This window comes from Pleurodeles waltl, chromosome 8, assembly GCF_031143425.1.
Source record: "Pleurodeles waltl isolate 20211129_DDA chromosome 8, aPleWal1.hap1.20221129, whole genome shotgun sequence".
NCBI classification, from domain to species: domain Eukaryota; kingdom Metazoa; phylum Chordata; class Amphibia; order Caudata; family Salamandridae; genus Pleurodeles; species Pleurodeles waltl.
The window spans coordinates 459,433,112-459,457,893 of NC_090447.1; the positions used below are offsets into that span (position 1 = coordinate 459,433,112).

The 24,782-nt window shown below is 43.4% G+C and overlaps 1 protein-coding gene across 1 annotated transcript in view; it reads left to right on the top strand.

Annotated features, from left to right (window-relative positions):
• The window catches only part of NPAS2 (neuronal PAS domain protein 2), a 611,171-nt gene that overhangs the window by 418,654 nt on the left and 167,735 nt on the right, over positions 1-24,782 (top strand). The window lies entirely within an intron of this gene.

A 24,782-nucleotide genomic window follows, 5' to 3' on the forward strand; every position in this document is an offset into this window, starting at 1 on the left:
CCCCTGACGCCTTCCCTGTAAGGCCAGTTTGGTGACCCTGCCCATCTCCCTCCTGCCCTCAGTTATCTGAGTCCATGTCCCTACCCCATTCCTACTGCCCTCAGTGATCTAATGTACCATGCTTGCCAACATTTTTTACTTGGTAAGAGGGAGATTTTGAAAAGCAAAATCTGGTGAATTGATTTTCCCCATTGGCTTACATTGAAAAAGAGTAGATTTTAGTAGAGACACATAAAATAAAGCCCTTTTGGGCTTAAAAACATTAGGAGTCTCCTTCCTGAATCGGCTCTGTTGGTATGTATGGTTGTATTGCCGCTGCCTTTTCCTTCTGCCCTCAATGGTCTGTTAGAATGCCACAGCCTTTCTTGCCTGTCCTGAATGGTTAGTTTGTTGCCCCTGTGGCCTTTCTCCTGCACTCCATGGTCTGTTGTGCCACCACTGCTCCTCCTGCCTGCCCAGCACGTTCAACTTGTTGCCTTTGCACCTTCCTCCCTGCCCCTAATTATCCAAGTCTGTGCCTTTGACCTTTGCCTCTTCACAGTATTCTAATAAACAATTAGATTGCTAAAATTCTATATTTTTTTACAAAAATGTAATCAAAGCTGTAATACCTAAAGCATTTGATTTAGAAATTACAAAAATTAGAGTGTCTTAATCCCATAGAAGTTACTGGTAGTGCTCTAAAAAACTAAAATGAGGACATATTTTGTGAGTTTTCAAATAGCGACAAAGCACTTTTAATTTATTTGCTATCTTTATGTTTTCTTATCCAGTTGATCACTTGATTCTATGTCAGGACCAGACTCTCTGATTATGGTTCTCTTTCTTCACTGTTTATTTTTTTCTGCATCCAATGAAACAAAACTTCAATGAAACTTTAAATATCCCATGAATACCTCATAGTCACATGTTCAGCCATAGAGCTTAAGCCCTATATATTCTTTATACTGTATTAACAACTCCTCTTTCTTTGCTGCTTCGCAGCCAGTTAAGTAAATCCTTTTCTCTCATGGAATGTTATTACTATGAGAGTGATATGATGTTTGGTTACTGGTATATGTAATTTTCCGATCCTCGATATATCTTGCATTCTAAGCATTGTTTGGTGTACGTTCAAGACTTTCTGGACGTGCTAGTTGCCTTTGGCAGGTAAGCGACACGCCCCGTCAGCCATTTTTCCACTTGATCCCCTTCATCTAAGGGAGGGCCGGTGTATTGTGTCAGTAATCCAGAGTCACTGGTAACCTACAGGTTGAGCACATGAGCTGTCACTCTGTAGGTAGGTAGCAGTGTGCTCCGACCACGATCCAAACCCATTATCAGGGCATCAGATCTCCGTGGGAGCCTGTGTGTTTTGTTTGTTGCCGCGGACAGCATGTTTGTGATGCTGTGTCTGGGGAGCATTCTTCCTCCCAGCAGGGCGGCGTTCCACCCATCCTTGCTTCTGTGGAGTGGAGAAAGGGAGCGGGGACTACGCGGTGCTCGCCTCACTATCCTCTTTTCATTTCTCTTTAGGGGGCTATTTTGTCTGCCCTGTACTGGTGCTGGCAAGATGCGTTATTTCTCTTCTGCCTCCCCCTATGGAGCTAGCTCCTGTATGAACGAAGTAATAATTGTGCAGAGGCCCTGCCCACAGTACTTTTTCATGTCTTCCTCCCTCCACAGTTGAATTGAGACAGCCGCTTGGGTTGTGTGACCTGAATCTGATTTGTTTTTACAGTTACTCCCCCTGAGTACCTCTTCTGAGGTCAGTATTCCATTATAAGAGGTGTGCCTGTTTGAGAACAGTTCATCATACCTCTGAGGCAAAGATTTCGGCTTGCAGCTAAGATGTATGGTGACTATGATGAAGAGAGAGAGGGTTATCCATATGAGGACCCTACAGGATCCCTAGAACAGAATCTAGTGCACGCACTTGATACAGGAGTGTGCCAGACAGTTAATGATGCTCAGTTACTCCCATGAAACGCCACTTAATTGGCTCTGTGCAGTTGCAAGGCTGGCTTCCCTCAAACTCAGGGTTACTTGAGGGAAGCGATGAGTTTCCACTGGATGATTCTCCAACACAGATATAGAAACAGGTGCGCAACTAAGGGCGCACCTTTAGTGGAACACTACATAGAATTGAACCACAAGCCAGGTGATATCTGGTGTACAGTGCTTTTTGTGGCACTCACAAATCAAAGTGGACAATCTGTATCAACCACCCTGGATAAAATGGAAGCAAGTTTCAATGAGAAATACGGAACAGTTCAGCACGGCCTCAATGATTTGGGTGAATTTATTTTTTTGCCTATACTGTGATATATGATTCTTGAACTAGAAGCACATGACTCTACAGACAGTAGTCTTCAGAGCTTGCCCTGTTAGACTAAGCTAGATTGATTATGGCCTTTCCTTGCCCACCCCGGTTCCTTAGCTTGATGCCCTTTTTCAATTTGAATCAACATGCATTAGTGAAGTAGGTGACAGATGGACAGTTGACACTAAAGTGTATTCATAACTCCAGTTTAAGAAGGCCGCCATAGATGCCTTTTCCACGAGTATAGTTTTATTTTAGGATGGCCACCACCGACGTGTTTTTCGTCATGTGGAGGACGCCGCCGATAGTCTTGTCCTTCTTCTGCTGCGGGTAAACGCGAGATGCGTGTCAGTGACATTTGTTACAGCTGACACAAGCGCTCTCAACAGAGTGCACACGCTACAGAGTGGCGTCCACTTATTAAATAGGCAGACGCTAATTTGCTCCCTAAACCCAACTATTTAGAAAATTCACCAGTGAGCCGTGACAGGAGTATCTTCGGGTGGACATTGCATTTCTCTTATAAAGTACGTCACTAGAGTTAAGCTAGTTAGCGATCGATTCTTTTAGAGAGTTTCAACTCAACCCGTCTGTGTATTCAGAACGAACAGATATTTATTATCTTTTAGGTTGTGACATATTTGACTTCTATCTAATCTGGTATATGGTATTTATGGAACATCTTGGCCTGAATAGGTAATCAGTGTTTATAGGCTCACATTTGGGTTTGTTGGCTTCCTTTTTAACCCGTTTGAGTATTCAGAAAGAACAGATATTTATTATCTTTTATGTTCTGGCCTATCTGGTATATGGTACTTATGGAACACCTTGGCCTTAATAGGCAATCAGAACTTATAGGCCCATGTTTGGGTTCATTGGCTTCCTTTTCTCCATTGGTAGCACTTGATTTTAAAGCTTTTCACGCACTGAATGCAATCAATACGCTGTATTTTCACCATAAAGGGTTCCTTTGGCTGAGAGATTCTCACTTTTTGGCAGCATGAGCTACACTTGTGGACACTATGAGGTTTGGACTGTAGCAACATAAACTGATTTTTAAGGTTTTAGATAATGTTTCCTTTTTTGTAATTCACTTTTGTTGATTTATCAAGTACTTCCTTCTCCTGCGGTCCTGAAGAGGCCCATAATTAGAAGGGGCCAACATGCTTAGACCTTTTCCCCTTTTTGGAGAGGTTGCCAGAAATGAAAATTATATCTCTAAGAAATGACCTTGGTACACATCCTTTTTTCAGAAAATGAACAATATTTCTAGTTAGATGTGACCAACTTGCAACCATCTCTGATGTGGATTAATGTACAAAGTATAGATCATTACCACATCTTTTCTGAGAGTGAAAGGATGATTGGAGTACATTTTTGATGAATTTAAATGTTTGAATAATTGTTTTTGTTTATGTATGCACAATTATGTTTGTCATATGTTTTGTATAATTGTGTAATTGTTGTCTATAAGTGTTTTGACATGTCTAATATTGTTTTATTTGGGCTATTTTTATCGCTTGATTAAATATCATTAAATTAAATGTAGAAATTGATTGTTCTTCCAGTGATTGATTTAGAGTTTCACTGATGCATTGATGATTACACATCTTTTCCTACAATTGCACCATATTTTTGTATAATGGCTTAAGGCTAATAAAGGCCTCCATGCAGAGGCCTTTGATAAGTTGACAGCGTCACTGGCAAAAGAACATGCCTACAGTGCCACATCAAGTCTGTCTCTAAATAACAGGTCAGACAATCCCAATTCTTCTTCCAACCAGAGCTCTGAACATGGAGATAACCCTGGTTCGAGCAATGGAAGTGCAAAACATGCCACAGCACTTTGCGCAAACAACCAAAGGTTCTGACATTCGAACCATGGGGTATCATACACCTGAGTTCCACTATATGGGTCCCTCCCCAAGAAGTGGCAGACTTTGTACAGGTGTGCATTCGCCAAAGTTTCGACAAGGAGGTACGAGCCCGACTCTGACCTGAATGCCCCTGGCCTGACTTGGGAGACAAAGTCACAGACACCCCAGAGGTGGATCCTACCATTGTGACTTATCTAAAGTAATACTCCAAGGACCATAAAAAGGGTCTAGATCGTGCATGGCGATCATGCAAAGATAAACTCTTTCTGTGCCCTTAACAAAGATCTTTGAGATGAGCTATCACTCCAAGGAATCAAATGTCCCCATCGATGCAGATGTTTTAGTGGGCTGGGCCCAATAGGCAATATGCCAACTGAGCAATGCTAATTGTGCTATATCTAGCGAACGTCGCAGATCTGGCTTGCTCAAGCTAGACTCAAAGCTCACTGACCTGGCCTCCTCAGAATAATGACTGGTCGCCCAAGGCCTCCTTTTTGGAACCTCATTCTTAAAAGAACTTTCAAAATTTGTGCAACCCATACCAACCTGGACAAAGCCCAAGGGACTATTAAAAAAGATTTTCAGACCACTTTTGGCAGCGCTGGAAACTTCATGGGGTAAGTGTTTAGGCGTGGATACCATCAAGCCCCGCAAGGTGATTACTATCAGGAAGGCAGAGGAGGCTACTAATAATCCAACTTTACTTTCTACCCCTCACATTCTCATTACATTACACTTTCATTTACGCTTCTGTAAAGATAGAATTAAGGGCTCACAGGGATCCATCCAGGACTCTGGCTCTGCAGGTGAGAATTATTCCTTTCATCAACATTTTTCTGGGGGGGACAACAAACCTATTCTTACACAGCTGGCAAAAGGTGACACAGGTTCGGTGGGTTCTAGAATCAATTCAAGGTTACAAACTAGAGTTTTACGACACCCCAATCCAAGCATCCCCCCACACACAATGTATTTTTCCCATCTCAAGCAGTATTCCATATCCTCAGAACTACACACACTATTGCAGAAAGGGGCTTTAGAAGTGACCACCAGGCACCCAAATGGTTTCCTCAGCTGCATTTTCCTTGTGGAGAAGAAAGGAGGAGCTTCCAGATCGGTACTGAATTTAAGAGAGTTCAATGGTTGGATTCTTTATCGTTGCTCGAAAATGGAAGGAATTCACCAGTTGAGGGATATCCTCCAAAAAGGAGACTAGATTGTGCGCTTGGATCTAAAGGATGCCTATCTGAACATTGCTATTTTTCTTCCTCATTGAAGTTTCCTTCAATTTCTGTGAAAAGACGTGTATTATGAGTTCAGAGTCCTTCCCTTCAGAGTTGCCTCAGCCCCATAATGCTTCACAAAGTTCATAAAGCCAGTGGTAGAATTTCTGAGGGCTTGAAGAGACTGCCTAATAATTTACCTGGTTGACATTATCATTATGTCCCATTGTCACCAACTAACCATGTCCCACCTGGAATAGACAACTGCCCGCCTCCAGTATCTGGGATTCTTAATCAACATACAGAAATCGATTCTGAGCCCATCTCAATGCCTGGAGTTCCTGAGCATTCAGATGGACTCTTGATCATGCCGACTGATCCTCCCTCCTCACAAAGTGAAGAACATCAAGAAGGATTTCAGCTCAGTGTTGACCAGACAGGTTACATCGTTGAGGTCCATAGCTTGCCTTGAAGGCCTATTGGCCTCTTCTGTTCTGACGATTTTTCCGGGTACCCTTCACTATCGCGCCCTTCAACACCTAAATATTCACCATCTTATCGAGGACCTCTCATTCTTGGAGCACAGTCCCTCTTTCAGAGAAAACCAAGATGGAAATCTCTTGGCGGTTGGATCATATGAAAGCTTGGAATGGCAGAGCTCCGGGGATGATAAGAGAATCCGACTCCAGCCGCTGGGGTTGGGGAGGCCGATGTGGCCAAACCTCTACAGGGGAACGTTGGTCCTCAACAGAACTGAATCTCCATATCAATTGCCTGGAGCTCTTGCGGGCTCCTTTGCGATTCACAGTTTCTGCTCGGGGAAAGTCAAATGCTGCATTCTCCTTCACATGGACAACATCCCAACAGTTCTATGTGAACAAGCAGGGTGTAACCAAATCTCGATTTCTGACAGAGATAGACAAGGATTATTGGCATTTTCATCTCCAGAATCACATCTCAGTGACAGCCACGTATCTCCCAGGACAATGCAATATAATTCCGGATTGGCATTCCCGTTACTTGCGAGACTTCAGCAACTGCAGACTACACCCAAAGGCATTCTAGTCGCTTCTCCGCAGATGGGGTCCACGCGAGATAGATTTGCTCGCATCTCGCCTAAACCTGCATCTTCCAGTGTACTTCAGCTGGCGTCCGGACCCGAAGACTCATACAATAGATGCGTTTCTACATAACTGGCAACCTTTCAGGGGTTATGCCTTCCCTGCGTTCATGATGATCCCCAGAGTGTTGGCACAACTGAGACGACAGACAGCAGAGATGAGCTTGGTAACTCCTCTGTAGAGAGTGCAAGTATGGTTCCCAGTATTGCTAGAGTTCACTTGTGCCCGACCAGTCCTACTCTCTTGGCATCAGAACCCGCTAAAGGATCTGGAGGGTCTCCCTCATAGGTTGATCCAATCAGGACAACTCTCTTTGGTGGCCTGAAAGGTTTCAGGGATAGATGAAGCCTCCCTGACCTTTTGCGAGACCCTCAGGACTACATTAGCCAAGCCTGGGCATCAAGTACACACAAACGATATGCTTCCACATGGAAACGCTGCTGTGTTTGGTGTGGTGCAAGGGGTGCAGATCCCTCTGGAGCTGATTGTAATTTGATCATACATTTTTCATCTTCCATAGCAGTTTCAGGGATGGCGTACCGGTTAATGAACAATTTTAGATCAGCAATTTCGGCAAGCTACTCCTTGATAGATGACATACAATAGTATGCTAGTTACTGAAGGGTATTCGGATGTCAAAGCCTCCGCAACCAAAATATTTGGTTCTCTGGAATGTCAATATTGTTTTACGACTGATGGATTCTTGGCAAAATAACAAATATCTTTCTAGAAAACAGTTATCAGCCAAATTGACCATGCTGGTTTGCCTCATTTATGGTAAGCGAGTGTCAGATGTGAGTGCATTAGACCTGGGGGACACAATTTTTCTCCTGAAGGAGACTCATTTACCATTACCAGAAGATCTAAATGTAATTCCAGGTCAGTATCCTACCTGGCGTTTCCAGATAACCCTAACCTTTGTGTAGTTAAATGCCTGAAAGCTTACGAGGTGCTTACCGCTGAATTCTGTAAGGATGTGAAAGGGCAGCTGTTGATTGCCCTGCAGGAGCCATTTCGTTCTGTAACGTCTGCTAATTTAGATAGATGGATGCAATGGCTCCTGGCAGAGGCAGGTATTGACATTACTAAGTTTGGTGCTCATTCAGTCAGAGGAACGATGTCCTTAAAATCTTTCACTTTAGGATCTCGCATCTTGAAAGCAGCAGATTGGTCATCTGAATCTTCCTTTAAGGCCTTTTATTACAAACCCACTGTGGACATAGCTTCTGTGGTGATGGGGCAGCTTTAAACAACCATAATCAGAGCCTCCAGTCCTGACATAGAATAAAAACCTTTCTAGCATTTGCGTCAAGAATTTTCAATTCTGTTAAGGGCATGAAGGTGAGGATCATCCCACCCAGAGATGTATTGTGCACAAAGATTTGTACTCACTCTGAAATGTTTGCCTTTATACTTTAGCAGATTGGTCAGTCCAGTGTTTATGACTGTGATTATTGTCATTCCAGGAAACAGCGACAAATGAAATGGTTGCACAGCAGTTGGTTCCAGCTTTCTTTTTGAGGATCATCATTAGGATCCTGAGCATGGAGGTTATATGCTGATCTTCAAACGGAAGTTCTAGTTGCTTGCATCTGTTTTTCAGTGAATCCGTTATGTTGGATTTCTTGATGTTTTTGGCATGATGGAACTGCCTATCGAAGAGGCTTGGACTGTTATCTATTCTAATCCTAGAGCAAAGAAAGAGGAGTTATATAATAATATGATATAATATATAGTGATTGGGCTCTATGGTTGGACATGTGACTCTGGGATATTCATGCAATATGTAGTGTTTTATTAAAGTTTTGTTTCATTGGCTGCTGAAAAAATAAACAGTGAAGAAAGAGAAGCATAATTCTCGCCTCCGAGGGAAATGAACTCCCTCACTTTGTTCCTTTCTAAAAAAAAAAATTTATGTTTTACCAGTTAGATTCATTCAAGATGGCTTCAGATGTGCCACACGTTTGTCATAAGACTGTTAGAGATCTAGTTGTTCTCTAGAACACTCTGGGAGGCTGAGGTTGAATACAAGGGAATGCATTAACAGACTTATCCTGCTGGCAGTGCATGTTTTGCTGAGAATGTCAGACTTCATTCTCACATGGCTGAGAAAGTTTGAATTTAAAGAAAATATGCTCTCATTTTAGCTTCTGGAGTATCTTCCATAACATCTATGGACAAATCATGAGAAAATAGTTTTCTCTCAACATGATTGATGAAATCCCAGCAGGAGGCTTTTTCACAGGGTAAAATCACCTTAGAACTAGCAGCAATTCCTAAATAGTATGGTACCATCAACAACTCTGATTTATATTGTAATCTGTTATCAGCCTTTATATGTCCTCCTTTTCGTGGCCCTCAAAATCTGCCATTCACTACAATGCATTTCAATAGGGTTCTATCATGTACATTGGTCCCAAGATGGCTGCCAACACTTTCTGTTTGAAGTGCTGACAGTCTATCAGATCTCACCTACTCAGATATCTATATTTCTTTTTCATTTAATAACTCCATACCTACTGAACAGATTAACACCAAATAACAAAAAGCTATGGGAAAATGCACGGTGGAAAGGCAGTTCAACAAAGCAACTGAACTGACTGTCAAATTTGTTTTTAAAATTTTGTGTATCTTGTGTATATATATATATATATATATACATATATATATATATATATATATATATATAATCACCATATCTATATTTATATAGACAAATCTTCCATATCCACTCCACAACAGAAAAGAAGATGGCACTTCAACCACTTAATGTAAAAGTGTTCCTCTTTATTTCATATACGCACCACTGAGAAATAATAAAAAACAGATTGCCAACACGTTTCAGCATGTTGTCTTCGACAGGGCAATAGAGTCTCACTGTCTAGGTCATTATTTAAAGCGCCAGCAGCCCACCTAGTGCATCTTTACTTTTTACTGTACAAAAAAAAAACAAGTAGAAAGTTTGAATACGTTTTAAGCTGTGTCAAAAACTAGTCACCATTTTCTGTATCAAACAAGCAGTTTAAAAAAATAATTCTCCCCTGCATTTTGTAAAATACTGTAAAATACTGAATAATTACATACCCTCATATTCACATTAATTTAAACTACTGTAAAGTACTAAAGTTAAAAATAAGGAGGAGTTCTTGGCCATTTCGTCTCATTCATTTACATTACTGTAAAGTACTAGAACAAAATTATGGAGGAATTTCCTGTTTTCATGTTGTACCTTCTACACGGTGTAACCTAAAAAGCAGAAAGATTGTTTCTTAATTCATAAGACGTTTGTACAGAAGTCTTAAACATATCAATTTTACAGTCACTAGTCTTCATAGTAAAATAGCATTTTTTTCAAAAGTCATAACATACTGCATAAATAAAGTGACTCAATGCTTCTCAAGGTGTTAGAGACACATCTTACCTTTCTGTTTCAGTAAAGTACTATACTAAAAAATGCCAGTGAGATTACTAAATTGACTTAGTTCTGGCTCATGGTTTTAAACGTGACTTGCCTCTCTGATTCAGAAAATTATTCACAAATCATCACAGGGATGTGACAGAATGTCAGACACAGGATATTAGTATACTGCATGATTAAAGTGACTCATTGCTTCTCAAAGTGCTGGCCAATTTTCATGCTGTTCTGTTTCAGTAAAGTACTTTTGTTAAAAAAAGTGCCAATGAGATTGCTAAAGTGACTCAGTGCACCTTCAGTGTTTTAAAAAATGTGCCTTATTATTCTAATCCAGAGAGAATAATAATTCAATCCCCTTTCTTTTCAGAGGAAAGGATTAGGGGACAAGAGACCTCTATTGGCTGCCTAACACTCAAGTGACCACATGCCTTTGTTAAATAATGTAATCTCAAACTCGTCTTAGAAAACAAGCGAGCTATTAAAAAAAGCAAATGCACATTGTAGTTCTATAAAGTGCTAAGGAGATGCAGAACTATATATGAGGTGAAAACTTGTCTGTGTACATAGGGTGCATCCTAAAAAATTGTTTCATTCCCAATATGGCATTCATCATGTTTTAAGATTAAGAACTTAATACCAACTGCAACAAATAATGATATTCACCCTGCTTCAAGGTCACAGCAATAATTTCAAATGCGATAGAAGTTACTGTTGAAAATAATCAAGTATTTCAAAAGAGAATTGCTTTATATATGCGCAATAAAAAGAAATGATGTTATCACATATCATCATAGGATCTTACTACACTCCAAATTACCCCTTATTTTATGTTCTGCTCATGATGGGAAATGATTGATGCATACTCATAGTTCGTATTTACAGTCCTCCATGGGATGCAAAATGTACATCGCCACATGTTCCTTAGTTACAGACAGGGAAAATAACTCACAAAATCTAATCATAAATGTACATACAGTTCTGCATCTGAGTTTAATCCTAAGAGATCTCTGTCCCTAATAGGATGATCATTCTTGACTCCTTTTTTCTAAGTGTCCGGTCACGGTTACCTCCTCTCTCTCTCCCAGTCTGATGTGTTTCATACCAAAATGTCTGAGGTTTTTGACATCACCATCATGTAAATCCGAAAAATGCTTTGTCACTGGGTACGAATAATGCTTATTCTTGATGGCTCGTGCATGTTGCAAGATCCTTAGTTTCAATTTATTAACAGTGCTTCCCACATACTGCTTGCCACACACATATATAAAACAGTTAGGTGAAAATGACATACCCCAAGCCTTTATTGCCCAGAGGACCCATCTTCCGGGGCCTTTTTTTTAAGAGGTGGGAAATGCACACCCCACCTCCCTGAGCCTATGGGGCCTGAGGACCTCATCCTTTGGGGCCCTTTAATTTAATTAAGGTACGGGTAGCATGCGCCCCCTCTGCCCTAGCCTTTAGACCCCAAGGACAATGGGAGTGAGCCACTATGGACCCAAGCGACCCAATGCCTGGTGCCTTTCTTTTTTTTATTTAGGGGAGGGACGCGTGGCCCACCTCCCCGAACCACTACAGTTCACAGGGACTCCACCCCGGGCCTTTCTTATTTTCAGGGGAGGGGGTGCACAGTCCCCCTCTCTGAGCTATTAGTGGCCCCGGGGACCCAATCCTCTGAAGCCTTAGGTGGGTGATCTGGTGCCCACCTGTGGAACCCACAAAACACTCTTCTGTGGCCCTGCTGACCCATCCTGGGTGCACCAGGAACCAGTATTGGTCCTGCAGCAGTTTTTCATGTTCTCGATGGGTGGGTGCAATCTGAGTTTCCCTATCTATGAGAGTGCAGGCAAGGAAACATATATCTGCGCCTACCCTGTGTAAGCATTTGTAAACCTCTCACCAGATGTGAGCAGCCAAGTGTTCCCTGCCCACTCTCTTGCAGGAAAGGAGCCTACTGTGTCCCAGGGGTAGGCTGGGAAACTTTCTTCACAATGCAATTTTAACCATGCAGTGCGTTTACCACGCAGCTTTTACCACACATGCATTTACCATGCATGCATTTATTTGGTGCTTTTACAACACATACTTTTACCACGTCTGTTAGATCTACTTAAAGAAAGCATATATGTGTGTATTTTATATATATATGTATATATATATATATACTTATACATACATATATGTCCATACATGCATATATTTATATATATACTGTGTGTATGTGTGTGTGTATATATATATATACATATATATATATATATAATCCTTTGAGTTTCGCTTGAATGTCCGCGGCAGGGTAGCGAGCCCCCGTAATTTTCCCACACCGTTCCTTCTGCAAAAAGGAAAACGCCTCGGTCACAGCTACCTTTAAATCCAATTTATTGTGCTTTAAATGGCAAACAGAAGAAAAAGAAAATCCACCCGATGCGTTTGAGGAATCCTCATTCCCTTGTTCACGGGCATTACATTGTCCCTATTTCACTTTCTATTTATTTACATGCAGAAACAGACTGAAAGGTTATCAAAATCGATGATGGGCCTCTATCACTACTGCCTGTATTACAAATTATGTGGCCATCTTTAAACATGTTTTTCGAGCACATTTCATAACTTGTACTGCAGTTGTTTAATTATTTACCAACACGATCTTTTTATATTCTTGCATATTGTCACATTTCACTACTTTAAAACACAGATCGTTTCAATATCATAAACTATAGACAATCTACAACATTTTTTACCAAACAACCAAATTTACAATGTTGAATACATCAGATATTATTATTTTTCTCTATCCCAATAAGTGTGAATTTTTATTAATTCTTCATTTTACAAAACCTAGATCATACATATCCCGGACAAGTGTCCAATACCTTTTATTTCACCCAACAACTGCACATATATAATATAATCAATTTTCTCTCTTATGACCTTATACATGAAATAAAAAAAATGAATAGAGATTTTACACCATATAGTAGCTTGTTTGCTTCTTACGGCCCGTCTTCGTCCTATCCATCTGTTAATAAATTAAATAAAAACATATATAAAAAATTCAATCTGGACAAAATATAACAAACATCATTATATACATTATATGCATTATTACAAATAGCTTTCAACCTTACCGCTTTTCATTACACTAAGGATATCCTCTAATTAATCAAATGAATGGCTAATTCTTCATCCTTGTTCAATCCCACTGGCTCCATAGTATTAAGGCCAATAATTAGACGTGATTCTAATTTTCTGAGTTCCACCGTTCTATTCCCTCCTCTTACACTTAACATCACCCTCTTCAGAACCAAAAATTTTAATTTATTTGTGTTCTGCTCATGGTATTGTTTAAAGTTTCTCGCTAGTGTATAAGATTTATCCTCATATGCTCCAGTATTCTTTTCTTCACCATATGGATAGTGCTTCCTATATAAAATGAATTGCAGGGACATTTCAATGCATATATACAATAATCTGAATTACATGTTACCTGTTTTCTAATGTTAAAAGGTTTTGAAACTCCTGAAAATTCAATTTCCTTACAATGTTCACTATATTTGCAGGCCTTACATTTCCCACAAATAAAAAAACCTTTAATAGATTTCTTTCTTTCAATTTTTGGTACTAAACAGTGACTCAATGTGTCTTTCAATGATCTACTTCTTCTAAAAGTAAATTTAGGGTATTCATCTAATATGGCAGGTACATTTTCATCAGTTTTTAACACAGGCCACAATTATGTGAAAATCCTATTTATTTCTCCTGTCTTATTGTGAAATGTTGTAATAAATCTTATTGGTTCATCTTTTTTCTTCCACATCTAAACTACAATTTCTCCTAGCACATAATAATTCTCCATATGGAATACTTTGAATTCAATATTTAGGATGGTTGCTTTTGGCATGAAGCAAGCTGTTTCCCGCCGTATCTTTCCTAAATAAAGCACAGTCTAATTTATTATTCAGAACTTTAATTTTTACATCCAAAAATTCTATCTCCTGATGTTGTATTTCACTACTAAATTTCAGATTTAAGGAATTATCATTTAGAATTGTTAAAAATCTTACTGCAGATTCAATACTGCCTTTCCAAATACAAAAAATATGATCAATGTACCTCATCCAGAGGACTACCTGATCCTCAAAGGCAGCGATGTTCCTGACCACCTGTTCCTCCCACCAGACCAGGTACAGACCCGCATAACTGGGGGCAAAATGAGTACCCATTGCAGTCCCCTGGTTTTGACTGTACAATGTATTCTCAAAGATCAGACAAATATAAATCATATCCAACAGCATCTCTGTATGTAAAAGATATGACAAAGAGCGAGCCCTCAAAAATGTCTTATTGCTTTAATACCATTGTCATGAGATATACAGGTATATAGACTATTCACATCCAAACTCGTTAGAAGAAAATCATCTTCCCACATAACTCCATTTATAATCCTCAAACATTCTCCAGTATCTTTAATATATGAAGGTAATGCCTCAAAAAATGGACATAAGAAGAAATCCACATATTTAGAGATATTTTCCATTTCCATCACCTATTGATGATACTATAGGTCTTCCTGGAGGATCTACTGCATGTTTATGTAATTTAGGCAGAAAGTAAAAAGTCGATGTTCTGGGAAGTTCCACCTTAAGGAATTGATATTCCTCCAATTCAATCAGTCCCATATCTCTCAACCCATCCAGTTTTTCAAACACATTTCTTCTCGCCTCTAACATTTCCTCTCTACTTGAAATCAAATAATTACTTTCATCCTGTAATTGTCTAAAGCTTTCTTTTATATACCTATCTCTAGATAGTACTACTACATTACCACCCTTGTCAGATTTTTTTATAATAATAGCTTTGTTAGTTTGAAAAGATTTAATTGCTTCTCTGTGTTCCCTTTTCAAGTTATCCAAATTCAATCTTTTCCCATGTCTTAATTTTTTCATGTCTTTAATCACCCCTTTCTTGAAAACTTTAATAGCATCACAATTAACTGGGGGGCAGTTGATTTTGGTCTAAAACCACTAGGACATCATCCTTCTATATCAATTCCCATTTCTATTAAATTCAAACAGGATCAGGACTGGCCTCAATATTTTCGTCTAATTCACACATTGAATGTAACACTTCGATATCTCTCGTCTGTAAATTGGAGGGTACAGACTCAGCTACAATATTTCATTCTTTTACCTGGGTTCCAAACCATTTTTTCAATTTTAATTTCCTGATAAAATGATATAAATTGATACGACTTTGGGTATAGTCAAAATCTGTCACAGGGCAAAATGATAATCCCAAAGATAATACCTCTTTTTCTGAGTCTGATATGCATGTATCCGACAGATTGACCACCGTCATTTTCTCCGTCATTTCACTTGAAGACTAAGGACTAGAAGTCTGAACTTCAAACAGCGCCTGGTGCAACTTTAAACTGGTTTTAAAGATATCTGAATGTCGATGCGGCCCTGTGATTGAGGGGTCCGGTTGCTGTGTTGAATGATTACGCACTGAAATAGACAAAATTATGACATCTATGAGAATGAGCTGGGAATGCACCGATTTAATTATGACATCTATGAGAATGAGCTGGGAATGCACTAATTTAATTTATCCATGCTGGTTATGATATAAATGCACGAATAGCTACAAGTATTATGTGTTTTGAAGTTATGAACTTTACATCGGATTAATTACAGTTAGAATTGTGCTTAAGTCTACAAACAGGATATAAATCTGCAATGATTCCCATGTAGGAAAGGCAATTAACTCGTAATCCCAGAATTCAGTATAAAAACCATGACAAGAGTTGTGATGGTGGGATGACAGACAATACCACTTTAAAATAGACAAGGATGTTGAAATGCGTTGTGGAGTCTGAAGGAAATCTGTCTTTGCCAATAAAGGAAATGTCTTATGCAGCTTCCGGGAGTGCAGCGCTTTCTTTTCTGGTTCATATATATATATATATATATATATATATATATATATATATATATATATATATATATATATTATATATATATATATATATATATATATATATAAATCACCAAAGATATTCACTGCACTCCACGAAGTTTCATTAGTGCATATTTATTCCAATTAACAACCACCAACGCGTTTCAACTCCCTCAGGAGTCTTGTTCACAGTGAGTGAGTCCCTTTTCCTTTTTGTTATTTATACCCCATAGTGCTACAAAATTCACAGTGCATTGTGGACATTGTAGTTTCCAATGAACAATAAATTTCTTATTTTCCAAAACAAAAACTTTTAAAAATAGAAATAATGAAAATAAAAATAAGAATATGGTTCACAATGTGTTGTGCTCTTAGTGTTTGTTCTCTCATGTGTTACTTTGCCCTTCTAATTTATAATTACATCTGCTATTGATTATTTCCTGATTAATTACATCACTTTGATTGTCTATACTATGCATGGATAATGATATAAATCTGAAACGAATTTGGACTAAATACACGTTTGATAACGCATATGCAAGAACAGGAGCTTCGAAGTGGAGAGTTGAAAACACTGAAAAATTGGAATTAGGATTCAAAAACAGCTAGAGACAAACGACTGGTAATTGACCACTGTTTGTGTGGAGTCGGAGGACGCCAGGACATACGGTGAGTCTTTCCAGTCAATACCCTCTTGCTGGTAATTAGTGCTTTCGCATTTCCTAAAAAGATAATATATATACGTATAACAAGCACCCAATATATACAGAAGAATATCGATGCAGCCTACTTTAACACAGGCCATGAAGTTATGTGTTTAGAAATGAAACAAAATAAGTATTAACAACTTGATGAGTCTTAGCCTTAAAAAACTCTTTTAGCATTTTAAGTTGTGTCTCTTGGGTGCTCTTTCTTTTCTTCTTCCTCTTTCTCTCTCGCTCATTCCTAAAATTCTATTTTGGGACAATCAATCTATGCATCTTTCCTCTCTCTTTTCTTTTTCTCTTCTCCCTTCTTTTTCTCTTTTCCTTTTCTTTCTTTGTTTTTTTTCTGTTCTGTCTTTGGATACTCCTCCTGGTCCTTTTCTCCTTCTCTCTTTCCCTTCCCATTTAGCTCCTCCTTCTTGCTTTTTCTTCTTCTCTTCTCTTCATTATGTATAGGGAAGAGTAAGACATTCTCAAGGCTCACATTTCAAACGTACAAAACCATTGAAATTCAGCTGTTATAGTTATTTCAAGTGATTATAACTCATGCCCTATGGTAAAAATGTAACTTGCGCCTCCGCCATGCACAGTTTTCTTATCAATAATGTTACTGTAAATGTTACAGTGATATTATCAATTATGTTTTTAAAGATGTCATGAGTGCTGTAATATCTGGGGTAATTAGCAATGCATGGTGAGGGCGCGAGCTATAGTTACCTTAGGGCACAAGATATATATATATATATATATATATATATATATAAACACATAAACACCACATTTAAGGGATGAGGAGAGGGTAGGGTTATAGAGTGGTAAGAGTATTTTAAGGATTTAGGTCAAGGTAAGGGTATTGGGTGGTGAGGTTATTTTTAGGGTTTAGGTGTGGGTAAGGGTATTGGGTTGTAAGGGTGTTTTTTAGGGTTTAGGGGTGGGTAAGGGTATTAGGTGGAAAGGGTATTTTCAAGAATTTATGAGTGCGTAAGGGTATTGATTGTAAGGATGTTTTTAGTGGGTAGGGTTATAGCGTGGTAAAGGTATTTTTCAGTTTAGGGGTGCATAGGGGCATAGGCTAATAAGAGTATTTTTAGGGTTTATGGGTGGTTAGTGGAATAGAGTGGTTGGTATTTTGGGGGTTTAGGGGTGGGTAGGGTTATCCGGTGGTTGGAGTATTCTAGGGTTTTGGAGTAGGTAGGTAGGTAGGAGCATATGGTAGTGTTAGAAATGGGGTCCCTGGTTGGCAGTCAGGTTGCCTACCCCGTGTCCAAGCAAGGTCCCTCACTCTAGTCAGGGTAAAATAGAATCACCCTCAGCTAACCCCCACTCACCCGCTTGGTAGCTTGGCACGAGCAGGCAGGCTTAACTTCAGAGTTCTAGGTGTAAAGTATTTGTACCAAAACACACAGGGGGTCATTCTGACCTCAGCGGTAAAAGGCTCTTACTGCCGGTCAGAAGACCGCCATTCTACCGCTGCGGCCGCGGTAAACCGCCACGGTCATTCTGACCCACAACTGCCAAGCCGCCAAAAACCCAACATCCACGGAAGGCCGCCTCATCAGCGGTCAGCGATAAACTGGAGATGACCAAACCTCCACCGTCACGCCAACACAAACACGCCCATGCCATTACGACACACGTACACACCGCTGCGCTCAAAATACACACCCAGCTCCAAAACACAGCCACATTGGACAATTTGAAATACACACACCTGATACACATACAAACACCACTCCCACACATCCAATCAACTATAAAACACACACCCACATCACCCACAAACCCCCACTACTAGAAATTCGGAGAGAAGGCGAGAGAGAGAGAGAGAGCACAGCTATCGAAAACCCCAGCACACACAGGAACACAACATCATCACCCACACTACATCCACGCACAAAACACCACACACCACCACACACACCACACTCATCACCACAAACACCACCCCACACCACCCCATGGCACCCCAAAGACACCCCAGGTTCTCGGACCAAGAACTCAGGGTCATGGTGGAGGAAATAATTAGGGTAGAGCCCCAGCTATTCGGCACACAGGTGCAGCACACCACAATAGCCAGGAAGGCGGAGCTAGGGCAAAGGATCGTCGACAGGGTCAACGCTGTGGGACAGCATCCCAGAAACCGGGAAGACATCCGAAAGCGCTGGAACGACCTAAGGGGGAAGGTGCGGTCGATGGTGTCAAGACACAACATCACTGTGCAGAAGACTGGCAGCGGACCCCCACCCACTCCACCCGAATTCACAGCATGGGAGCAAGAGGTCTTGAACATCCTGCATCCTGAGGGCCTCGCTGGAGTAGGCGGAGGAATGGACTCTGGTAAGTCGAATCCCAACTACTTCACCCCCCTCAACCACCAGCTGGGAGGGCTGCTGTGCGAGAGGGGGTGGACCGGCCCAGGGAACCCACTCTCCAAGAGGCCCTCACCACCATCATGGGAGCATACCACCACTCCCAAGAGACGATGGCGACCGTACTGGCCAGGTTCCAGGAGATCCAGGCACAGCAGGAGGAACGGTACATGGGGTTCCGAGACAAACTCAGGAACATCGGTTCCGCAATGGGGACCATTGTCCTGGCCCTCAACCAGATAGTCACCACATTGCGGGACCATGTGGCACCCCAAAGGGCCCCTGTCACTAGCCCGGACCACAAACAGCCTACCACCTCCGCCGGCGCTAGTGGACAGGAGGCCCCCACACAACGACAGGCCACCAGAACCCCACCTCCTGCTGAAGATCAACCACCCGCAAGCGGAACCTGAGATCACACAAGAAGACCCCCGCCAGCATAAGATACCCCCTGATGTCATCCCACTGTCCCACATTGTCACCCTGTCCAACCTTGAACTGCCCCTGCTCCATCCTTCCACAGGCATATGGACAATGCACCTGTGCGACTGAGAACTGGACTCTGCCATGGACATTACTCCACCCCCACCAATCACCGTTTCACTATCATGGACCCATATGCAGCACTTAAAATAAATCACAATTGCACTTAAAAAATCAGGAGTCTGCTTGTATTCTTTACAAATGTATTACACATAACGGTGCAATAATGTTCAGTCACATTGTGATGACAACATACCAATGTCTATAAGCATTAGTCCATGGTCAAACAAAGCAGCAGTCACGCTGTGGGTCATACAGCTCTGAAAAGGGAAGGGAAAGTCCAAAATCAGTTAAAAGGAACTGGGGGGAAACACAGAAAGTAGAGATGCAGGAGGGCAGAAGTAAATGTAAAAAGGCGTGGGTGATTCTTACCTGTGTGCTACTGAAAATACTGTTGTATAACTGTGTCCCTGTTGTCCGTGTCGTCCCCGTCGTCTTCCTCCTCTTCACTCTCCACAGGCTCCACAGCTGCTACAACACCACCATCTGGACCATCCTCCTGCAGGAAAGGCACCTGGCGTTGCAATGCAAGATTGTGAAGCATACAGCAGGCCACGATGATATGACACACCTTCTTTGGTGAGTACATTAGCGATCCACCTGTCATATGCAGGCACCTAAACCTGGCCTTCAGGACCCCGAAGGTCCGTTCTATAATCCTTCTAGTTCGCCCATGTGCCTCATTGTAGCGTTCCTCTGCCCTGGTCCGGGGATTCCTCACTAGGGTCAATAGCCAAGGCAGGTTGGGGTAACCAGAGTCACCTATTAGCCACACACGGTGTCTCTGTAGCTGTTCCATCACATAAGGGATGCTGCTATTTCGCATGACATACGCGTCATGCACTGATCCAGGGAACTTGGCATTTACATGGGAGATGTACTGGTCAGCCAAACAGACCACCTGGACATTCATCGAATGGTAATTTTTTCGATTTCTGTACACCTGCTCATCGTCTTTTGGGGGTACTAAAGCCACATGGGTCCCATCAATGGCACCAATGATGTTGGGGATATGTCCAAGGGCATAGAAATCACCCTTCACAGTGGCCAAATCACCCTCCTCAGGGAAAACAATGTATCTCCGCATGTATTTCATCAGGGCAGACAACACTCTGGACAAAACCTTAGAAAACATAGGCTAAGACATCCCTGATGACATTGCCACTGTTGTCTGAAAAGACCCACTTGCCAAAAAATGGAGTACTGACAGAACCTGCACCAGAGGGGGAATCCCTGTGGGTTGGCGGATGGGGGACATCAGGTCAGGCTCCAGCTGGGAACACAGTTCATGTATAGTGGCTCGGTCAAGTCGGTATCGAAGTATAATATGTCGTTCTTCCATTGTCGACAGGTCCACCAGCGGTCGGTACATGGGAGGATTCATCCTTCTCCTCGCAAGTCCCAGCGGACGGTGCCTAGGAAGGACAACATGGAGCACAGAGTCAAGCAACCCACAGGTACGATCACACAGCTTGCACAGTACACGAATCGCTATGCATTGAAAGGCTTGTATGAGTGGCAATGCAAGGCCTAGGCCTGTGTGACGCAGTAGCAATTAAGCCATGTAGGCCCTTGTAATGGCGGCTGCCTGACCTGAGAAGTGTGACAGTGGGATATGAGGTCAACGCGCTGGCGTGGCACACCGTGGCGGTAGGCGGTTGAAGACCGCAGTGCGAAGGCGCATTGGTTAACATTGAACCCTATGGGTCTCAGGAGCCAATGACGATGTGCGCCGGCGGTCGCGGTACGCACCACCGCGGGCGTGACCGCCATTTTCTATCTGCTTTACCACTCGAGACCTGACCATCCACAGGAGAGGACCTATACTGCAAGTGCTGCTGTGACCTCGGTCTGGAAGAGACAATGGCTGCTGCGACTGGGGAAAGGGCCCCTGCCTTCACTTCAGAAGAGTTGGAGAAACTTGTGGATGGGGTCCTGCCCCACTATGCGCTACTCTCCGGTCCTCCAGACCAACAGGTAAGTACACTGGGTGCACGTTGAATGGGCTATGCCTGGGTTGTGTATGGTGGATGTAAGATGGTGGGGTGGGGAGCGAATGAGGAGTGCAAAGCACGACAGATGAGAGCATGTGCCACATGGCAGGGTTGGGAAGGGGGGGGCAATCACATCTAACATGCAGAAAAATTATGAAAATTCCTTTCCCACCCTGTACATGTCAAATAGGTCAGCGCCCATCAGAAAGTCGACATTTGGCGTGCCATCGCCAAGGAAGTCCGGGCCCTTGGGGTCCACAACAGACGGGGCACCCACTGCTGAAAGAGGTGGGAGGACATCCGCCGCGGGACCAGGAAGACCGCCGAGTCACTGCTGGGGATGGCCTCCCAACGTAGGAGGGGTGCCAGTCGTACCTTGACCCCCCTGATGTCCCGGATCCTGGCGGTGGCCTACCCCGATTTGGATGGGCGCGTGAGGACATCACAGCAGACACAAGGGGGTGAGTACCAGCACATTCTGCTATCTTTACACGCAGTGGAGTCGTCTGGGTGGAGGGGAGGGCTGTGGGTGACATTAGGCCAGGGCGCTTTCTGTAGTGTAGGCCCCTCCTTTAGGCATGGCCCTGTGCCCCTGCCCCCCACCTCTGTAGGGTGCCAAGTACAGCAATCCATGGTCCAGCATCACCCATGTGCGCATTTGTTGTCCATAGACCTGTTGGCCTAGTCACAAGTACTGAGTAGTGTACCCCGATTGCGCGGCGTAGTGCATGAGGCTCCTGTGTCTGTCCTCTCCGCCAACGGTGTTGACAATGCATGCACTCAACCTGTTTTTATTTCTCCCCCCACCCTTTTTCTTTATCTTCTTGTGCATGTGTGCATTAGCATCATCAGGCGGCGGAGAATTGGCATCGGAGCACGAGGGAGCTGCAACTCACAAGGCCCCGGTGGGCCATGGTACAGACACCGAGGTCACCAGTGATACGGAGGGCGAGGGGAGCACCACAACGGGGACCCGTGGTGACACCAGCGACATCGACACGTCCTCGGAAGGGAGCTCCCTAGTGGTGGCGGCAACATCCGGGCCCCCGCCTCTACAGATACAGCCGCCACCCAGCGCACCAGCTCTGCCCTCCCAGCAGCCCCTCAGCCTTCGCTCCGTGCCCGCTCGCCCAAGAAGGCGGGCATCTCCTTCGCCCCAGGCACCTCAGGCCCTGCCCCTGTTACCCCTGCTGCCCTCAGTGAGGAGGTCATTGACCTCCTACAGACCATCATTGTTGGGCAGTCTACCCTTCTGAATGCCATCCAGGGGGTAGAGAGGGAGGTGCATCGGAGCAATGCATATCTGGAGGGTATTCATTCGGGTCAGGCTGCCCATCAACGATCGCTCAATGCTCTGGCCTCAGCACTGACGGCAGCCATTGTCCCTGTTTCCAGGCTCCCTCTTCTAACTGCCTCCACCCTGTCTCTGTCTCCTGTTCCTCAGCCTATCCCATCCACACCATCAGACCAGCCTGCACACACCTCAACACCCAAGGGCAGCTCATCCAGACATAAGCACCACAGATCACACAAGCATTCACCCAAGCAACACTCAGATGCAGACATGGCAACAGTCACTACCACCTCTGTGTCCCCCTCCTCCTCGTCTCCCTCCTCCCTCCCTGTGACGTCTCCACTCACACCTGCATGCTGTAAAGAAATGGCTCCCTGTTGCAGTTACCCCCCACTTTTTGCCTGATACTGATGCTGACTTGACTGAGAAGTGTGCTGGGACCCTGCTAACCAGGCCCCAGCACCAGTGTTCCTTCACCTAAAATGTACCATTGTATCCACAATTGGCACACCCTGGCATTCAGATAAGTCCCTTGTAACTGGTACTTCTAGTACCAAGGGCCCTGATGCCAAGGAAGGTCTCTAAGGGCTGCAGCATGTCTTATGCCACCCTAGAGACCCCTCACTCAGCACAGACACACTGCTTACAAGCCTGTGTGTGCTAGTGAGAACAAAAGGAGTAAGTCGACATGGCACTCCCCTCAGGGTGCCATGCCAGCCTCTCACTGCCTATGCAGTATAGGTAAGACACCCCTCTAGCAGGCCTTACAGCCCTAAGGCAGGGTGCACTATACCATAGGTGAGGGTACCAGTGCATGAGCACTGTGCCCCTACAGTGTCTAAACAAAACCTTAGACATTGTAAGTGCAGGGTAGCCATAAGAGTATATGGTCTGGGAGTTTGTCAAACACGAACTCCACAGCACCATAATGGCTACACTGAAAACTGGGAAGTTTGGTATCAAACTTCTCAGCATAATAAATGCACACTGATGCCAGTGTACATTTTATTGTAAAATACACCACAGAGGGCACCTTAGAGGTGCCCCCTGAAACTTAACCAACTAGCTGTGTAGGCTGACTGGTTCCAGCAGCCTGCCACACTAGAGACATGTTGCTGGCCCCATGGGGAGAGTGCCTTTGTCACTCTGAGGCCAGTAACAAAGCCTGCACTGGGTGGAGATGCTAACACCTCCCCCAGGCAGGAGCTGTGACACCTGGCGGTGAGCCTCAAAGGCTCACCCCTTTGTCACAGCCCAGCAGGGCACTCCAGCTTAGTGGAGTTGCCCGCCCCCTCCGGCCACGGCCCCCACTTTTGGCGGCAAGGCTGGAGGGAACAAAGAAAGCAACAAGGAGGAGTCACTGGCCAGTCAGGACAGCCCCTAAGGTGTCCTGAGCTGAAGTGACTCTAACTTTTAGAAATCCTCCATCTTGCAGATGGAGGATTCCCCCAATAGGGTTAGGATTGTGACCCCCTCCCCTTGGGAGGAGGCACAAAGAGGGTGTACCCACCCTCAGGGCTAGTAGCCATTGGCTACTAACCCCCCAGACCTAAACACGCCCTTAAATTTAGTATTTAAGGGCTACCCTGAACCCTAGAAAATTAGATTCCTGCAACTACAAGAAGAAGGACTGCCTAGCTGAAACCCCTGCAGCGGAAGACCAGAAGACGACAACTGCCTTGGCTCCAGAAACTCACCGGCCTGTCTCCTGCCTTCCAAAGATCCTGCTCCAGCGACGCCTTCCAAAGGGACCAGCGACCTCGACATCCTCTGAGGACTGCCCCTGCTTCGAAAAGACAAGAAACTCCCGAGGACAGCGGACCTGCTCCAAGAAAAGCTGCAACTTTGTTTCCAGCAGCTTTAAAGAACTCTGCAAGCTCCCCGCAAGAAGCGTGAGACTTGCAACACTGCACCCGGCGACCCCGACTCGGCTGGTGGCGATCCAACCCCTCAGGAGGGACCCCAGGACTACTCTGATACTGTGA